The sequence below is a fragment of the Urocitellus parryii genome, chromosome 6, assembly GCF_045843805.1.
Source record: "Urocitellus parryii isolate mUroPar1 chromosome 6, mUroPar1.hap1, whole genome shotgun sequence".
NCBI classification, from domain to species: Eukaryota; Metazoa; Chordata; class Mammalia; order Rodentia; family Sciuridae; genus Urocitellus; species Urocitellus parryii.
Window position 1 is genome coordinate 151,574,906 of NC_135536.1, and position 16,899 is coordinate 151,591,804.

Sequence of the window (16,899 nt, forward strand, 5' to 3'; positions counted from 1 at the left end):
TCCAAACATGAGAGAGAAGACACCCCCAGTGTTTCTAGCCTTCGACTGGGGGTGACTTCATTGTATCTTGCCTCCAGCCTTGACTCTCCACAGCTGACGTCCCAGACATCACAGAGCAGAGACAAACCATCATCATGGACTCCCCTGAACTTCCACCACACAGAAATCATCAGCAAAATGAAAAGGTTGTTTTATGCACAATGGAGGTTTACTCAGTCATAAAGAATGAATTATGGCATGTGGATGGAATTGGAGCACATGATACTAATGACATAAGCCAGACTCAGAGAGTCAAGGGTCAAATGTTTTCTCCCATATGCAGAAGACAGACTGAAATAAGGGGAAAAAAATCGGGAATCCAATGAAAATGGATTGGAACAGAGGAAGAGGATTGAGAGGGAAGGAGGAGGAACAGGAAAAGGATAATGGAATATAATTGACCAAATTATGCCAGGTATGTATTTTATGTGAGTTTAGCTTTTATGTATATCTATAAAGCACAAATATTAAAAAGCTGTAAACAAACAGAAGCAAGATCAGAAGAATAGAGGAAGAAGAACAGGGGGAGGAAGGAAGAAAGGAAATACTAGGGCTGAAATGGAGAAAATTATATTCCATGAATTTATAATTATGTCCAAATGAGCCCCAATATTATGTTTAACAGTAATGCACTAATAAAACCATTTAAAAAGCTTATTTTATGGATGTGAGAAAGTTGGTTTTGCTGCATGAACTGGATCAGGGTCCTAAATAAAATTTTTAGGTTTATCAAAGAACTGGGAGCAGGTGTTGCACGTAAATCATTTCTATATAAAATCAAGAAGAATTACACTGGTTATTACCAAAAGTTTGCAAGGAAAGATAAAAGGTCATCCTGACCTAGAATTCACCTCCTCTTGTGGAATCTTATTTCTCTGTGGAGGCCAGGGTTTTAAACGTTGTATTACTTGGTATACTTTTGGATTCATTGCCTTAGTGTCCTCTTATGCAAAATGTGACACTATACCTTGCCCCATGCAAGGTGTGAACCAAGAAGATTTCGTTTCACCCCTTCTCTTCCTTGATACAGCTTAACTGGAAGATATCAACTCTGAATTTACACAAGAATATTAAGCTGAATCATACCACCTGGGGTCTGGGTTCCAGCATGATCTGGCCACTTTATTTGGGAAATGATCTCCCTTTTATTGGCAGAGTTTTGTAGTCTAATAAGATAATGAAAATACTGTAGTCAGTAGGACTTCATTATGGTCTTAGTGTATTTTCTGTAGCTATATAAAAATATCTGACACCAGGTAATTAATAAAGAACAGAAGTTTATTTCGCTCATTATTCTGGAGGCTAGAAAGTCCAAGGGCATGGTGCCAGAATTTGCTAGGCCTCCAGTGGTCCTGTTGCTGAATCATAATATGGCGGAGGGTATCACATGGTGAGATAGAAAGTCTGCTAGCTCAGGTCTCTCTTCCTCTTCTTATAAAGCTACTAATGCCATCATGGGGGCTCCACATACATGTCCTTATCTTATCCCAGGTGTCTCCCAAAGGCCCTACTTCTAAATACCATTACTTGATGACTTTGTGGATTAAACTTCTAACACGTAAACTTCTGGGGGACACAGTAACCATAACAATTATCACATAGTGATAACACTGCATTTATTTGAATCATAAATGGTAAAAATAAATGCAATGTCAGGGTAGGATTCTTAAATTACACGTGTGTTGTTGGTGCACATGTGTATGTGTGTGGACATGCAGATGCATGCTCTTGAAGAGGCCACATAAGGACCTGACCCATTGAGAATCACTGAACTGTAAGAATGTGTGGGTGACAGATGGCAGGGAAAGAGGTGGAAAAGGGAAGGCAGAGTGTTGGTATTTTGGCTCTATCAAACTTCTTCTCTGCTTTTTCCTTTTATCCTGTGTCTGACCCCTTTGGGAACTTCAGTGTTCCTATCGGCCTCTTCCACATTGTAAGACACAAGCAAAATCCCTAGAAGAGAAGTACCTTTATAGCTGAGCAATGAGTAACGACAGAGCACTGTGAACTCTGCACTTCTCTTCTGTCCCCTGCCCTGCCAGACAATTCCTTTTGGCGAGTTCCACTTTGGGTCAGGTATGAGAGAGCTGACCTCTGTCCTGTTTCTCTTATCACTTCTTAAATGCTGGGGAATTAAAGTGAACTTGATTAATGCCCTCCAAGTGATTTGCTGCCCTCTGGTTCCCTTCATAAAAAGGATTCTCTTCTTAAAAGAGAAGAGATTTGACTATGATAGTGACAGTTGGGCACAAGACAGAGAGCCGGGTTGCCCACTCTACCAAGCAGGGGCAGTAAAGCCTGCGGGAGGGTGGGGGAATATAGACATAGGGCCCAATCCATTCAGATCATTCTTTCCTGTCCTGATTAAAAGATCCTTGAGACCTACCAGGTCAAGTTCAACTGAAGCTGAGTCAGACTTCTAGCTCAATACAGATTTTCATTGATGAACCCAAAACCACAGCCTCCCTCTCACCCCCTTAGCTGTTCTTGATTACAGGGAGCTTTGAACAAAAGCACCAATCCCTCCAACTGGGTGTGGGAGTGGACTGTACCTCACAGTAACTCCCCAAACTTCAATCTCCTCATCAGAGAATCTGAGATTTTGCAGAAGCCATAGCTGGAGGAAAATAGGTGCACTTCATTCTCTCTATATTAGTTGATGATTTTTGTTGTTGTTGTTGCTCCAATTAAAAAAACTCCTCCTGAAAGATGCTTTGGTCACTTGGTTATAGGAGTTTGAAATCTAAAGCGCGCGCACATTCACACACACACACACACACACACACACCAAAAAAAAAAAAAAATGAGGCGGGAAAGGAATAAAAGAAAAAATAAGAGACTCTTCCAGAAAGAAGAAAAGGTCACTGCGGCTATTTTCAGTGTGTAAAATATTCCATTAGCTTTATTATGCAGAGGACATTAGCATTACGCACGGCAGGAAGGAACATTTTAATACAGAACATCTTTTTCCAGCTTCAAAAGATGAGAGTAAAATATAAAGGTAATGAAACTGCTGTTGGGATGATGTCCTTTTCTCCTCAGGGGCTTTGCGCATTAGCAGAGTAACAAGCCAGAAGAAAGATAGTTTGTGAGTCAGAGATGACCCTGGAAGGAGCAGGACAGACAAGATGAGCCCTATGGTGCTTGGCACTCTTGGGATTTAAATGGCTTTAGGACAAGGCCAAGTGCTCTGATTCCCAGAGATGCTGCTGGCCCACCCAGGCCTACCTATCCTGGGGAATCATACAGGCCCAACCTTCCTGGGGCAGCCCTTCATATCACCCTTCCTGGGCATCCCTCAGAAAGAATGTGTCTTCATCTGGGACTGGGGCCTTTTTGAGGAAGGAGGCAGAACAGAGCTCTGAGTTCCATCTTTGCTCTAGTTCAAGCAGGGGTGGTGACAAGAAGTGGTGGTGACAAGCAGCGGTGGTGACAAGAAGTGGTGGAAAGAAGGGACGTGAGCTCTGAATACAGACAGCCCAAAGTCCATGGGGAGGACAAAGTGGGTGTAGCAAGGGGTCCTCACACTCCCACAAAGCCCCACTGTCCTCATAGAGGTGTCAGGTAATTAGAGAGAAGTGAGCTCTCCTATCATCCAGGATGCTGGAAGGGCAGTAGAAACAGCAGAGAAGAATGAGGTTTAAAAATCAGTGAGTGAGGTTGAGAGATGAGAGGGGACAAGGATGGAGAGAGTCAAGAAGGAGCAAGAGGGTCCTGTGCAGACAGCTGGCAGGATGAGAAGCCCACTCTGGAGTTGATGCACTGGGGTGCAGGCTTCACATGGGGAGCAGGCCCTGCAGACAGGGGAGCACAGGAAGGCTGCAGCACATCCGAATTGCAGCCCACCTGTTTCCTGCCCATCTCCACACTGGCTGTATTTCACATTTACATTATCTAAAGCCAATGTCAGCAGCCCTGGAAGTGAAAAGTCTGCCTTGACCCACGAGTGGTCAACAAAGCCCAGCGGGATCTGAGCAGACACAAGAGGAGGAGCAGCAATAGTGCAGATGAAGGGGAAGGAGGACAGTTATCTCCAGAAGCCACCCACTTCCCCCTCAGTGACAGACCTTGTGATTTTCTTGTCTTTGTCCTGTTCTCTGTGGTGTCCCCAACACATGGCATGGTGCTACACATAGTAGGTGCTCGGTTAAGGTTTTGGAAATGCACACTTTTCAGAGGTAAAGCAAACAGAGAAATGATGGAGTATTTCTCTCCTACAAGCTTTATCTTTGCAGCTTTCAGATCTGGGGGCTGTGAGGTCAGCACCTCCTAGCTATCCTGGTTCCTACCCTGCAAGGTGCTCTTTCCAAATCCACATTGTAGTGAGGCATCCTCACATTTCTTCCCCAGAAACTGCTTCTGGCCCCCACCAATTGACTCCAACACTTCTTTCTGCTAAACCTGGATTCTTGGGCTCTAGGGGTTCTGAGCATGCAGAGGACCAGCTCCTGGCTGCTCAGAGGGGAAGACAGGAGGGCTGGGGCTGCACGTAGGCATCATGACCTCAGCCTTGACCAAAATGGGAGCATTAGTTTCTTTTGAGTTAATATCCTCAAAGATCAAGGAGGTGAATCCCAGAAGATCCTAGGTGAAAATTAAAAGAGGTGTGCTGGGTGAGAAAGAGGTGTCCCTGGGAAGCACAATCATGTCACAATGCCAGCAGGAGCCCTCTCCTTTGCAAAGCCTGGCATCCTGTCTCAGAGTAGTGTTATTATCTTACTTCCTCACTTGTTTTTAGATGTTTATGTATTTTTTTAGATTTCTTTTTTTGTGTGTGTGGGACTGGGGATCAAATCTAGGGCCTCATCCGTGCTGAGTGTATGCTCTATCATGAATTATATTCTCAATCCAGAATAGTGTTTTTATTATTTATTTATTTTTATTAGTTCTTTTTAGTTATACATAATATTAAGATTCATTTTGACATAATTGTAAAAGCATGGAATATTATTTGCTCTAATTTGGTACCCAGTACTTCTCCTTTCCCTCTCCTCTTCCCTTCCTATGTTCCCTTCCTTCTATTCTACTGATTTTTCTGCTACTTAGTTTTTTAAATTAGTATCTTTATGAATATGCATAAAGATGAGACTCACTGTGGTATATTCATATGTGTACATAGGAAAGTTAAGTCAGATTCAGGCCACTGTTCTTCCCTTCTCCATTCCCTTCTCCCTCCTCCTCAATCCTCTACTCCACTGATCTTCCATTTTGATGGGATTTCCCCCTCCCTTTTCTTTTCTTTTTTTTTTTTTTTCCATTTGTAAATCATACCAGAGAAAACATTCAACCTTTGACTTTCTGGGTCTCTGTTCTTTCACTTAGCATGATGGTCTCTGGGTCAATCCATTTCCTGGGAAATGCTATAATTTCACAGAATAGCATTTTTAAATGTACCAAACGAAATATAAAGGTGTAAGATAGGAACCAAATATATTGAAAGAGTGCTATAAAAATACTAAAACACATATTTGAGACATTAATGGGTGAGTTACTTTATTATGGTACTGAATAGCATTTGGGTTGGGTTTTCAAAGTACTGATGAACATAAGCATTATTTCTTAAGATGCCTTCAACATCTGCTATGTTGGACGAAGACATCTGTGGTCTGTACTGGTGACAAAGTCATCACAAACTCTGTGGTTTGTTGCCTACAATCATAATTGGAGGAAAAACTAACTTTCAATTAGAGGTTGATGAAGATAATGATGTAATTCATTTCCTATCCAACCTCATGGGTGTTCTAAATGACTGACAGGCTCCAAGAACCTTCCTCGAGAGAAGGAAGAAGAAGAGGAACCTCAAATTCTCTGAGCTGAGGAAGGATGTTCAGAACTCTGGGGAAGGTGGTGAAGTATGGAAGACAGTTCTGACTCTGAGGAGCACCCATCTCAGGGTCAGCAGTGTGGGGTAAACTGAGGACTTGAGTTTCCTCTGCAGATGTTCTTTTGAAATAGGCTGTCTGGACAGCCCAAAGTCCATGGGGAGCACAAGGTGGGTGTAGCAAGGGGTCCTCACACTCCCACAAAGCCCCACTGTCCTCATAGAGGTGTCAGGCAATTAGAGATAAGTGAGCTCTCCTATCAGCCAGGATGCTGGATGGGCAGTAGAAACAGCAGAGAAGAATGGGGAGAAGGCAGAACCTGTGGTTTGAAGACTGGCGCTGTATCCAGATCCCACCCGTTACTGAATTTGGGATTTCAGGTGGTCAGTGGGCACGTCTGACTCCCAGAAATCTCCATCTTCACCAACACTGGAGGAGTGCTCCTCCTGAGCTCATTTAGATGGCTTTAGGGTGGCATCACACAGGACAGGCAGGCTAAGGCAATGGAGAAAAGCTGTGTGGGCACAGACGTTCAAACATTAGCAAGGAAATTGCCTAACTTTCTTAAGGTCTTTAAGAATTTTGGTAAACACATGTAAATCAGTGTAAATTTCCACTCATAACTGTCATTTATTAAAGTAGGCCCACTTAAAGAACTTGATATGTAAACTAGATAATTGAAAAGTGACACAAGTGCTTGCAAGCAATAATGCTGTATAAAATATTTGGCAATTCAGATTTTTCAGAACTTTTCCCCGCACATGGTCTAAGCTACTTAGGTATTGTTGAACTTGGTTCATTCCACTTCTCAAATTGCCTATTACATTAATTCACACATACTAAATATATTCTGAACATTTAAATAGATAAAGCAAGACTTGTCAGTGATGAGTATTTTAACCATATGTATGTCATACTTATATTCTGATAGGTTCTCAAAAGGATACAAGCTGAGAGTCGCTCATTCCTCCCACGTGACTACCTCTTTTCTTTTCTTTTTTCCTGATTACATTGTCCTAAGCACAATTTCTAAGATCTAACTGAACAGATTACCTTGATCACTTTAGAATCTTAAAATTAGGAACATTAAATTAGTTCCCTTCAGGTTGTCTTTTTTTTAACCAACAACAGATGCATGTTTTGGGAATAGTAATTTACAAGCTAGTTCCCTCCCATTCTTGGTTGCTGCTGTTATATTTTATACCAATCAATTATCAATCAATCAAACACAAAAAGTATACTTATTATATTCCTTTTCCCAAGCCACAGATTACAAAATACTAAAAAGTCCAGCAATACATGCTAATGTTTTACATGATGCTCATGCTCACTGATGATCAGGATATTCTTTAGAAACTTCCTTCCCGCTTGAAAGCAGTTCTCCCTCCTGTACCTGGGAGGCAGTGCAGCAGCCTCTCCATCCAAACCCTGAATTTCCACCCTCTCCCAAATCCAAATATATTTATTTTCCTTTATGTCTTTGCTCTTTGGGGTGGTCAGTGGGAAAAGCTGACTCTCTAATGGGCTGCAAGGACACAGAAGCATATAAGACTTGTTAGTCTCTAGAGGGGCTCTGGGACCACGTCACAAGGGGGTAGATTTGTGTGATCAGAGTGGGTGTTTCTGGTGCAGGGTCAGAAGGGTGGGTATGAAGGGAAATCCTGTATGTGGAGGCTCCCAGGTAGGGCAGGATGGTGGCTTTAAGAGCTGCATGGTGTGGGCACACAGGGGGCAGGGGTAAAGGCTAGGTGCCAGGCAAGTCACCACTGAGTCAGGATTACCACCTGGTGTCCTTGAGCAGGGATCTGTCATAGGAGGATGACTGTTGGACCAGCAAGGAGATCATCCCAGGCCTGGGCGGTGTGAGTCTCTAGAGCGAGACAGATGAAGACAAGCAGAGGTTGTGCAGATGCAAGATGGCACAGTCCTTCTCGTTGGCACAGTATGTCCCCTTACTCTCATTCAGCACACAGCAGCTTTGTGGCACATGGATGGCGACATCAGACTCACATCCTGTCTTATCATATCTTAGAGGCCCAGGTAGTTCTGAGTAGTTTTCCCAGGGTCTCACAGCCAAAATCTCAATTCCAAGCACTCAGACCCTTTACCTGAGTAGTAGTGACATGTGGCACCTTCCAGTTGCAGTGAAGTAGCCTGGCAGAGTGGAGAATGCCTGCTCTGTAGTCGGGTCTCCTGCTCAGCTTTGCATCTTGCCCTCACCTCCCTGAGACTGTTTCCTTATTTGTAAAGCAGTCCTCCTTATCATCTTGAAATTGTGTAGGAAGAGGTGCAATGCAGTTTATGAAGTGCTTAGTGCAGGGCCCAGTGCCTATAAGTGCTCAGGAGATGGTGGGAGGGGTGGGAGTATGGCTAAGGTGCTTGGGGATGTTTTCCATCGCCAGGGTGGATGCCCTCTGGGTGATGTGTGCTTGCCCCTGAGTGGGGCATCAGTTTGTCGAGATCAGGCAGCCTCCTCAGACCCTACAAGCTTTTGCTAATGAAGAACTATTATAATTCTATGTTGGAGCTGACAGAGAATAATTTCTGAGTTAAGATATATTTAGAAACATACCTAAGGTTGATTCTATTTTAAGCTTCTCCCCGCCCCCCGCCAGCTTTGCAATTCTGTTAAGTTACTGAAAAATAAAACTAATCCTTCTGTAGGTTAATGAAAGGTTGTGCCATGATCAGTTTTAAGCCTTGCTGCTAAAGCACTTTGTCTGTCCTACGTCAGAGGATGTAGACATGCCTTGAATAATGTGCATACACTTCTTTCTTCTGCTGCTTTAAGACAAGGATACCCAGATGTGTTTGTTGACAGGGACCATCATAACATTCCCAGCTGGATACACAGTTTCTGTTCTGGCAACAGAGTTAAACCCTGACTAGAAATTAAAGACACTACCTTTCCCCTTCAGCTAGGATTAGACTGTCCCCCTTTAAGAAAAAAAAGAAAGGAAGTATTTGGACAAAGGAACAGTCTGGTGAAAATATATATACTCAGGTGTTTTGGTCTCCATGATCCTAAAATGGTGATGAGAAATAATAATCAGTATTTAGGAAAAAACTGGCCTTTCTCAAGGAAGGCTTTTATGCAAAATTGGAGGCAGGTTGAATTGTTTGCATTTAACCAAGTAGGGGTTCCAGGATTTGTTAGATAAATTAGTGCCATATTCACTGGGGAAATACTTTTCTTGCTATTTCCATTAAGCTGTTATGTCACAGTTATGCAATAGAATGGGATAAAGCAAGAACACTCTCATTAAGATGTGTAATTACAAGATAGCAGTGTAGGCTTTCTGTGTTCCTGAACTTTATTTTAGAACATCTGAATTACAGGGTTATCCCATCCTTAGGGATCAAGTCTAACCCTGACAAGAAAATGAGTCTGGCTTTAAATCACTGTGATTCCTGAACAGAGAGCTGCTCCCCACACCTCTGTGAAATTGGTGCCAGAGGAGGAAATAGAACAAAGGAGCAAAATATTTCCCGTGGTGGGGTCATTCTGCATGAGGGCTGAACGCCTGGGAAATATTCTGTGGGCTTGGTCCCCAACTCCTGGCCCTACTGGGAGGTGGTAGAACCTATAGAAGGTGGGGCCTAGTGGGAGGTCTTCAGCTCATTGGAGTTATCTGGAAGAAAATAGTGGAATCCCAGTCTTTTCTTTTCCTGTCTCTTTCTTGTCCTAACCATGAGGTAAATGGTTTCACCACATGCTCCCACCATGATGTGCTGCCTCTCCACAGGCCCCAAAGCAAAGCAGTCAAATGAACATGGACTGAAATCTTCAAAACTGCAAGCCCCAATAAAACTTTCTTCTTTTTAAGTTGATTATCTCAGGTATTTTGTTGTAGTCATGGATATCTGATTCAATGTGAATCTCAGAAGTAGGGTCGGTCCAACACCCAACACAGGTTCCTGTGGGTAAAATGGAAGCTTGTGGGTAGGAGGGCCTGCTGCAGGGTTAGGAAGGGACTTCTGGAAAGGTGGCAGAAGGCTGAAGCATGGTTCTGGTAAGAGGTAAGGGTACATTAGAGCACCAATGGCAGAGGATTCAGGTGGGGAATGTGTTCACTTCTGGAACCAGAAGCAGCTGTGTAGGCTGTAAGGAAGAGGGGCTACCAGAAGCAGTGTTAAGTGGAATCCAAGGAGAAGGGCAACTGGCCTCTGACAAAAGTGCCCGGCTGGAGTCTGCTCTGCAGACCAGCAGGAGGTGTTAATGTCTATGTCTTGCAGGCTGGTAGGGGCCTATCTGCCTCAGGAATATTAACTTGGGGAATTTGGGAGACATAGTAGAAAGGGAGGTGCTAGAAACAAAGTTATGAGTTGTAATAGTAATTTAATGATTCCAAAAAGAGGTTAGGCATGAGGATCTAGAATGGAGGGAATGGAGAGAGGAACAGATATAAAAAAGGCCAAGGTTTGGGGTCTGGTTTGTGGGCAAACATTGATCAACAGGAATAAAGGAAACACACCTAGAAACTATAACTGAGCATCACCAACTTCAGACAATCCTCCAGGAATCATGCCCAGGAGCCCACCTGGAACAGAACATTTCAGTCTGACTCGGAGGAGATGTCAGTTCAACCCATTTCCTGTAATTGCAGCTAGACAGAAGGACTCTTGAGGAAGATGCAAGCCTTCTCTAGAAGTTTCAGTGGCTTAATGTGGCTTCATTTCATCCTGTGAACACCCTCCCCCTCCCTGGGGAATATACACACAGCTTTTGGCAAAGGACACCTATATGCACTTAAGAGAATATACAACCCAACCCAGAAGATTGGTGTCTTCCTAAAGGGCTCTGCCTTTCTTAGGCTCATCAGCTCCTCAGTTGATTTTGGGTGATTCCCTTTCTCACGATTCACTATTCATGCATAATAAATCGTGCCCTGCTGTGCGCGTTACTTTTGAGGTACATTTCCAATTACCTAAAAACCAACTGAAGAGCGAGAGCAATCAGGCAATGAATAAATCTGAGCTTCTTTTGTGGGTGGTGTGCAAGATTCAAGGACCCTGCTGCGGACGTGACACGTGTCTGGCTGATTAGCGCTTGGCCCCCTTGTGAGCCACGGTACATGCATAAACATGTTTCTATGCTCATGGCCCGATGATCCTATAGACAGTTACATCAACCCAGCGGGCTCTGGAATAGAGATTTGTCGCTTAGCTGATCCATTTCGTTTTTCAAACTCAGTGTGACATTTTCCAAAGGGATATAAAGCATTGTAATCACAGCGAGCAGTCCCACGTCATTCAACACCATCTCAGGAATTCAGTAAGAATGGGTAACTGGGTAAGAATGAAGACTACAGTAAGTAAGTGGGTACGAATGAGGATTCCCAACTTTTTATGAGTGTTGAGGATTCCAGGGATGAGTGAGTACAAAGTAATGCTACTGTGTTCTTGGGGTTTTCTGTGCCTGTCAACCACTCCAGGACAGCAGAGAATCTCCTGTAGCTTTCTTGGTGATCAAGAAGAGCTCATGTGTGCGAAAGCTTTCAGAATCAAGATGAAATCACTTATGTCAATCCTAACAAACAATAAATAAACCCAGGTGAAGGAGGAGTTCTCATACATGATTGCCAGAAGCACAAACTTGTATAAAGGCCATCGCCATCTTATACAAAAAGAACTTCTATGGACTGTCTGCCCAGCAGCTGTCTGTTTAACCTCAGGCTGATGTCATTCTTGTTATCAGTGTGGCCAAAGACTATTCTTTCAAAATATCTGATGTAATTCTCTTCATCTTTGCCTTTAAAAGCTTCCTCTGCCTCCCAACTGCTTTGAGTATGTCTATAGTTTCCTAGGCCATGTGTATTCTGCTGTTTACATTCCAATGTTACTGCCAAAGAAACTTGATTTTGCATTAGGTTTATCCTCCTTGTATTTCCCTTTGTCGATAACAGAGACCCCATGTGGTGATGGTGAGCAGTGGACCGGGCTGTGGTGAGAAGCAGGACAGCGGGAAGCTGGAAGGTAATGGCAGAGGGAATCATGGTTTAGACTTGTCTGAAAATGCAACATCAGTTTGACACTGTCTATGTGGAAGTTGGACCTTGGAGGGTGAACTAAGAGAGGAATGGGAATATGGTCCCAAACCATGGAGGTTTCTGGAAATTCAGAGGTGTGCTGAGCTGGAGGATAGAAAGGATTCATGATTAAGGGATTTTTTTCAGGAGCAGCTGACTTATAGCTACAAATTTGCCCTTTCATTTTGCCAGACCCCCAGTGCTGAGCCAGTTCTAAAGACACTTCTTTCTGCATTGTTTGCTGTTTTTAAGTCCCTGAGCAATCTGCAGCCACATGACTTCATTATTTATCCCCAAAGCTCTCATCTACAAGCTTACAGGCTGAGTACCCAGGGGCTCACCAACCTACAGCTCCTGCATCTGTTTTATTGTTGTCATGGTGCAAAGCTTAGATGGACAGAGATATTACCCAACATAAACTAATTCCTTGGTTGTGCTGAGGAACCTTTGCTACTTTATATACAATCCAGACAGATTACAAATGAAGAGTTTCTTTCCTGTTTTAAGGAAAGAAGAAGGAATTAAATTAAAGAGTGTAACAAAAACCTCAGGGGTCAAACCTCATGCTCAAGTTGGATTTTTTCAGGTCACAATCCAACATTTTCTATGCTCTGTGGCATTCATGTAACTCAAGTGCTAAAGGCAAGGAGTCAAGAAAAGTGGGATATTGCCAAGAGCAGCCACTCCCAGAGTCCTGAAGCCTGGGTTCTGTCCTGTTGCTGTGCTGCTTCATGGCAGGGGTACAGATGGCCATATTATAATCACCTGTAAAACAACCCAGGTGTGGTTGTTTTGATGAATCAGGTAGTCAAGTGAAATGATCTCTGAGATCTTATTGCTTTCCATTGGTGTCAAATCGAAAGAATCAGAAACTGGCCCTTGATTCCCTTGTTAGTCTATAATGTGCTGATCAACAAATGACTCATGGGTTGCCACCCTTCTTGAATTTTCATTTGTGGTTTACACCAACAAAGCTGTAAATCAAGACATGAAATCACAGTATAGCACTCCATACTATTTTTCTGAATATTATATAATCCCAGCTTTTTAAAAAAGAATTTTTCCTTTTATTCATATTTGTTTACTTTCTTGTTTTCATTTCTTTCTTTTTCACTTTTGCTCTTTTTTTCATATCAGACAGGTAATGTGTCAATATCAAAATGAGGTTTGACGAAGACACAGCTCACACACTGGTGGAAAACCCAGCCATTACACAATAGGATCTAACCCTACCCTTGATTTAAGGGTCTGGAGTATTTTAGGCAGCTTTTGTGTACCTGTGACCAAAAAGACCTGACAAGAACAACTCAGTGAAGGGAAGGATTATTTGGGACTCAGAGTTTCTAAGGTTTTAGCCCATAGATGGCCATCTCCATTGCTCTGGGACAAGGTGAGGGGGAACACCATGGGAGAAGGGCCCGGAGGAGTAGAGCTGCTGTCAGGAAGCAGAGAGGAGCAGAGGAGTCGGACACAGGGAATATGCACTGTGATAGGCACCACTGTCCCTAGTGATCCATCTTCTCTAGCCACACCCCACCTGCCTTTGGTTACCACCCAGTCAGCCCCTTCTAACTAGGATGGGCTGAATAGGTTACAGCTCTCATAATCTAATAATTTACCCTGGAATATTCCTGCATTAACAGGGACTTTTGTGGGACAGCTCATATCCAAACCATAACCAGGAGGTGGTAAAAAAAAAAAAGTGGGGCTTTTATTATCAATGTCACTCATACCATACCCACCCCACCTATACCACTTCTTGGCTCTATCTCTCCACATATTCACCTGGCAATCTGAGACATACCTATTGATACCTATCACCTTAATGCAGGGTGAAAGCTTTCCCTTACCACCAGGGAAGGTGGCTTCTGCCTTTCAAATACTGCCTCATTCATGAGCTGAATTTTAGTATAGTAACCTCCTGTATTTTCCTCTCAATTCTCCTATTTACTTATTTATGGTACTGGGCATTAAACACAGAGGTGCTTTATCAATGAGCCACACCCCAGCCCTTTAGACAGGATCTCACTAAGCTCCTTAGGGCCTGGCTAAGTTACTGAGTCTGGCCTTGAACTTGTGATCCTCCTGTCTCTGCCTCCCTAGTCACTGGGATTATAAAGTGAGCCACCAAACCTTGTTCCTCCCAATTATCTTGTCTTAGGTACATGTCACTTTTCCTGGGTTTATAAACTTTGGCTGGAGGTGTCCTAAAATTTCAGACCCTAGTGAAGTGCTTCTACATGAAGTGAATTCTTTGGTGGAAGTTGGCTCATCACACTTATTTAGAATATAAAAATGCCCAATATTTAGGTAGCTTCTGCATTATTTTTGATGCACTTAAATATTTGAGAAAACCTTGATAGATCAATAGAACCTAAGATTGGAATTTTGCAACAATATGCCTTTTGGGCTAATTATCTGGTACATATCTATTAGAATTCAGTGAAATAAAGTTTCCAGAAACAACTGTTGATTACTTATTGCTTGCAGGAGGCAGAAGCATCCACTGACCACAGTCATATCCCCTGACCCTGCTCAAGGCCACCTGAGCTTGGCATGGGCTACCTACTTTGGTATCTCTCTGACCAACCAGGGCACTCCTGGCTGAAAGAGCACCCCAGGCTCTGGTTAGGCTGAACTTGGCATTCAGAGACATGGCCTAGATAGAGGCCCAAAGCCAAAGGACACAATCCAAGGACTCCTGGTGTGGCACCTTCATTGTGCCACAGAACCCAGATGAGAGATCTAAAAGAAATGTGGAAGGACTTCAAAGAAATGCAAAAGAAACATGTAAATACCTCTGCTTTTTGAGACAGGTGAATGCCCTAATTTAACAGAGTAGTTTCAGCTACATCATTCAAATAAAAATGATCACACATTGGAAATGCCACTTGGAGTTAAACGATACGTCCAGGGGAGAAGAATGTACAATTTAATACATTGAGATTTCATCCCTCAATTTTCAATGGAGCACAGACTCTGCCTTTGGACAATCAAAATGTGTGCCTTCTCTGCTACAGTCAAATAATCACAAAACTAAGACACTAATTATTGAGACAAAGCATCATCTATAACTGAAAAAAAAAAATTCATCCAAAATGCTACAGAGAGCAAAACAGACATGATGTATTTGTTCATTTATTCACCCAAACAAGTTAAAATCAGTGACTTAACTGCAACATAGGTTCCACAGGAAGAAAAATAGATCAGAAATCTGATTTGACTTGGCAGCATCAGATCATTAATATTTATGTGGAATTGTTTAATCCAGAAGTTGCAAAACAGCTCTTAGAAGCTACAATCAGCATGTTAAATATGCATATGGAGACAGAGATAGAGATGGCAGGAGAAAGGGGCGGGGAGAGATCACTTGATGAATATTGAGCTGCCATTACACATTGTCCTGATACAAGTTAAAATACATCCATCTGATATATTAGGGCTGTCCTTCTGGCAATGTTTTCTAATCCATTTGTCTATAAAGCCAATACTATTCTGTGCCTGTCTGGGTTCCCACAGCCCCAGCACTTCCTTCACATGACCTTCATTTATGTGTCACTCACTTTGGGAGGCTGAGGTGTTCTAAATCTTTCCTGATTGCTTTGTCCCTTGGTAAAAATTTCCTTCCTCTGTGGTCCCATCACTTCTGCCTCTCTGCACCTCTCAGGGGTGGGATATCTTGCCTAGGTTTTCCTCTCTGACTTCAGCAGATTTCATGGCTTTAACCAGATGACCTCCAACCCCCTGCTTGTCCCCTTGGATGAGCTGTGACTCTCAAGTGAAAAGTTAGATCCTGTGCTAATTCTGAATCAGCTAGTGCCTCACAGATGCATTCATTGGATGGGATTCAATTCGCTATAAATCTAGGGGACATTTGAGAATAATGAACTTGAGGACAGAAGAAGGTGATGGTGGGGTACACAGGACATTACCCACAAAATTGATGATTATGAACAACACCACCCAGGGTGTAAAATACATGGGGTGCTCATATTGTACTAAGCATACAACTTTGAAAAAAGATTATAAAAATTTCAAAAATCTAGATCTGATTTAGAGAAGCTGATGTGAAAATTCTGGTTTCTTTAGATGAGAGAAACAGTAAGATGGATAGGAGATAGTTTCTGGAAACAACCAGAGCATTTTGCCGGAGATGTTTGGAAAGTCTCAGGTCAATGATCATAGCAGTCAAAGGTTTACCACTGGAGAGTGGAGAGATGAACCGTCCTAGGTCTCCATCCCTCTTGTCTTCTCCATCCTACTCCATTGAGCCTAAGAGCAAAACTGACATGTTTTGCAGGGTGGGTAGCAGGTAGACACAGTAACCCAACAGCATTTGTAAGTCATATGTTTTATCTGTACAGAGAGACCAAGCAGAACATGAGTGTGTGGATCTCTGTATCTGGCACAAATGCAACCAGCATTTAGTGAGCACCTGTAAAGTGCCAGACTACAGGCTCAGTGTTTTTTTTTTTCACATTATTTAAATAGGAGTTGTTTCTTCTTCCTATCCTTCTGAATGGGAGTCATATCTGTTTTCAGCCATTTCCTTATACAGTCTGCCAGTCTGTTTTGCATTGCACTTGGTCACTCACGCAGTACAAAGATGGATTAAGTCTCACTTATTACCAGGAGGAATGGAATTCAAGCCACAGAAAATCTATATCCCTCAACCAAGACTTCAATGTTCTAAATTTGAAATATCACTATTATACAAAGATATACACTCTGTCTAAACAATTAAGGACTTAGGAATGAACCAGAAGAACCAGGAAATTCACACCCCTTTGTGAACAGCCTTGATCTATGACTGATAGCAATCTGCTCTCTTCTTAGGGAATAAATTGGAGGAAAGAGATTGGCTGTGCTTCCCAGAGGTCCCCAGTGAGCTTAGTGCTAATTGCCCACAGCCCTGCATAAGGCACGTGCCCAGAGTATTTCTGCTTCTGGTGATTCCAGACTAGTAACCCTTCTGCAGAAAAAAGCTAAAAACAAAAACACCAAAACAA

At 42.8% G+C, this 16,899-nt stretch overlaps 1 protein-coding gene and 1 pseudogene across 2 annotated transcripts in view; both read right to left on the reverse strand.

Annotated features, from left to right (window-relative positions):
- Syndig1 (synapse differentiation inducing 1) overlaps window positions 1–16,899 on the reverse strand; it is a 122,188-nt gene that overhangs the window by 34,447 nt on the left and 70,842 nt on the right. The window lies entirely within an intron of this gene.
- Window positions 13,022–13,113, reverse strand: LOC113185836 (small nucleolar RNA U13; annotated as a pseudogene).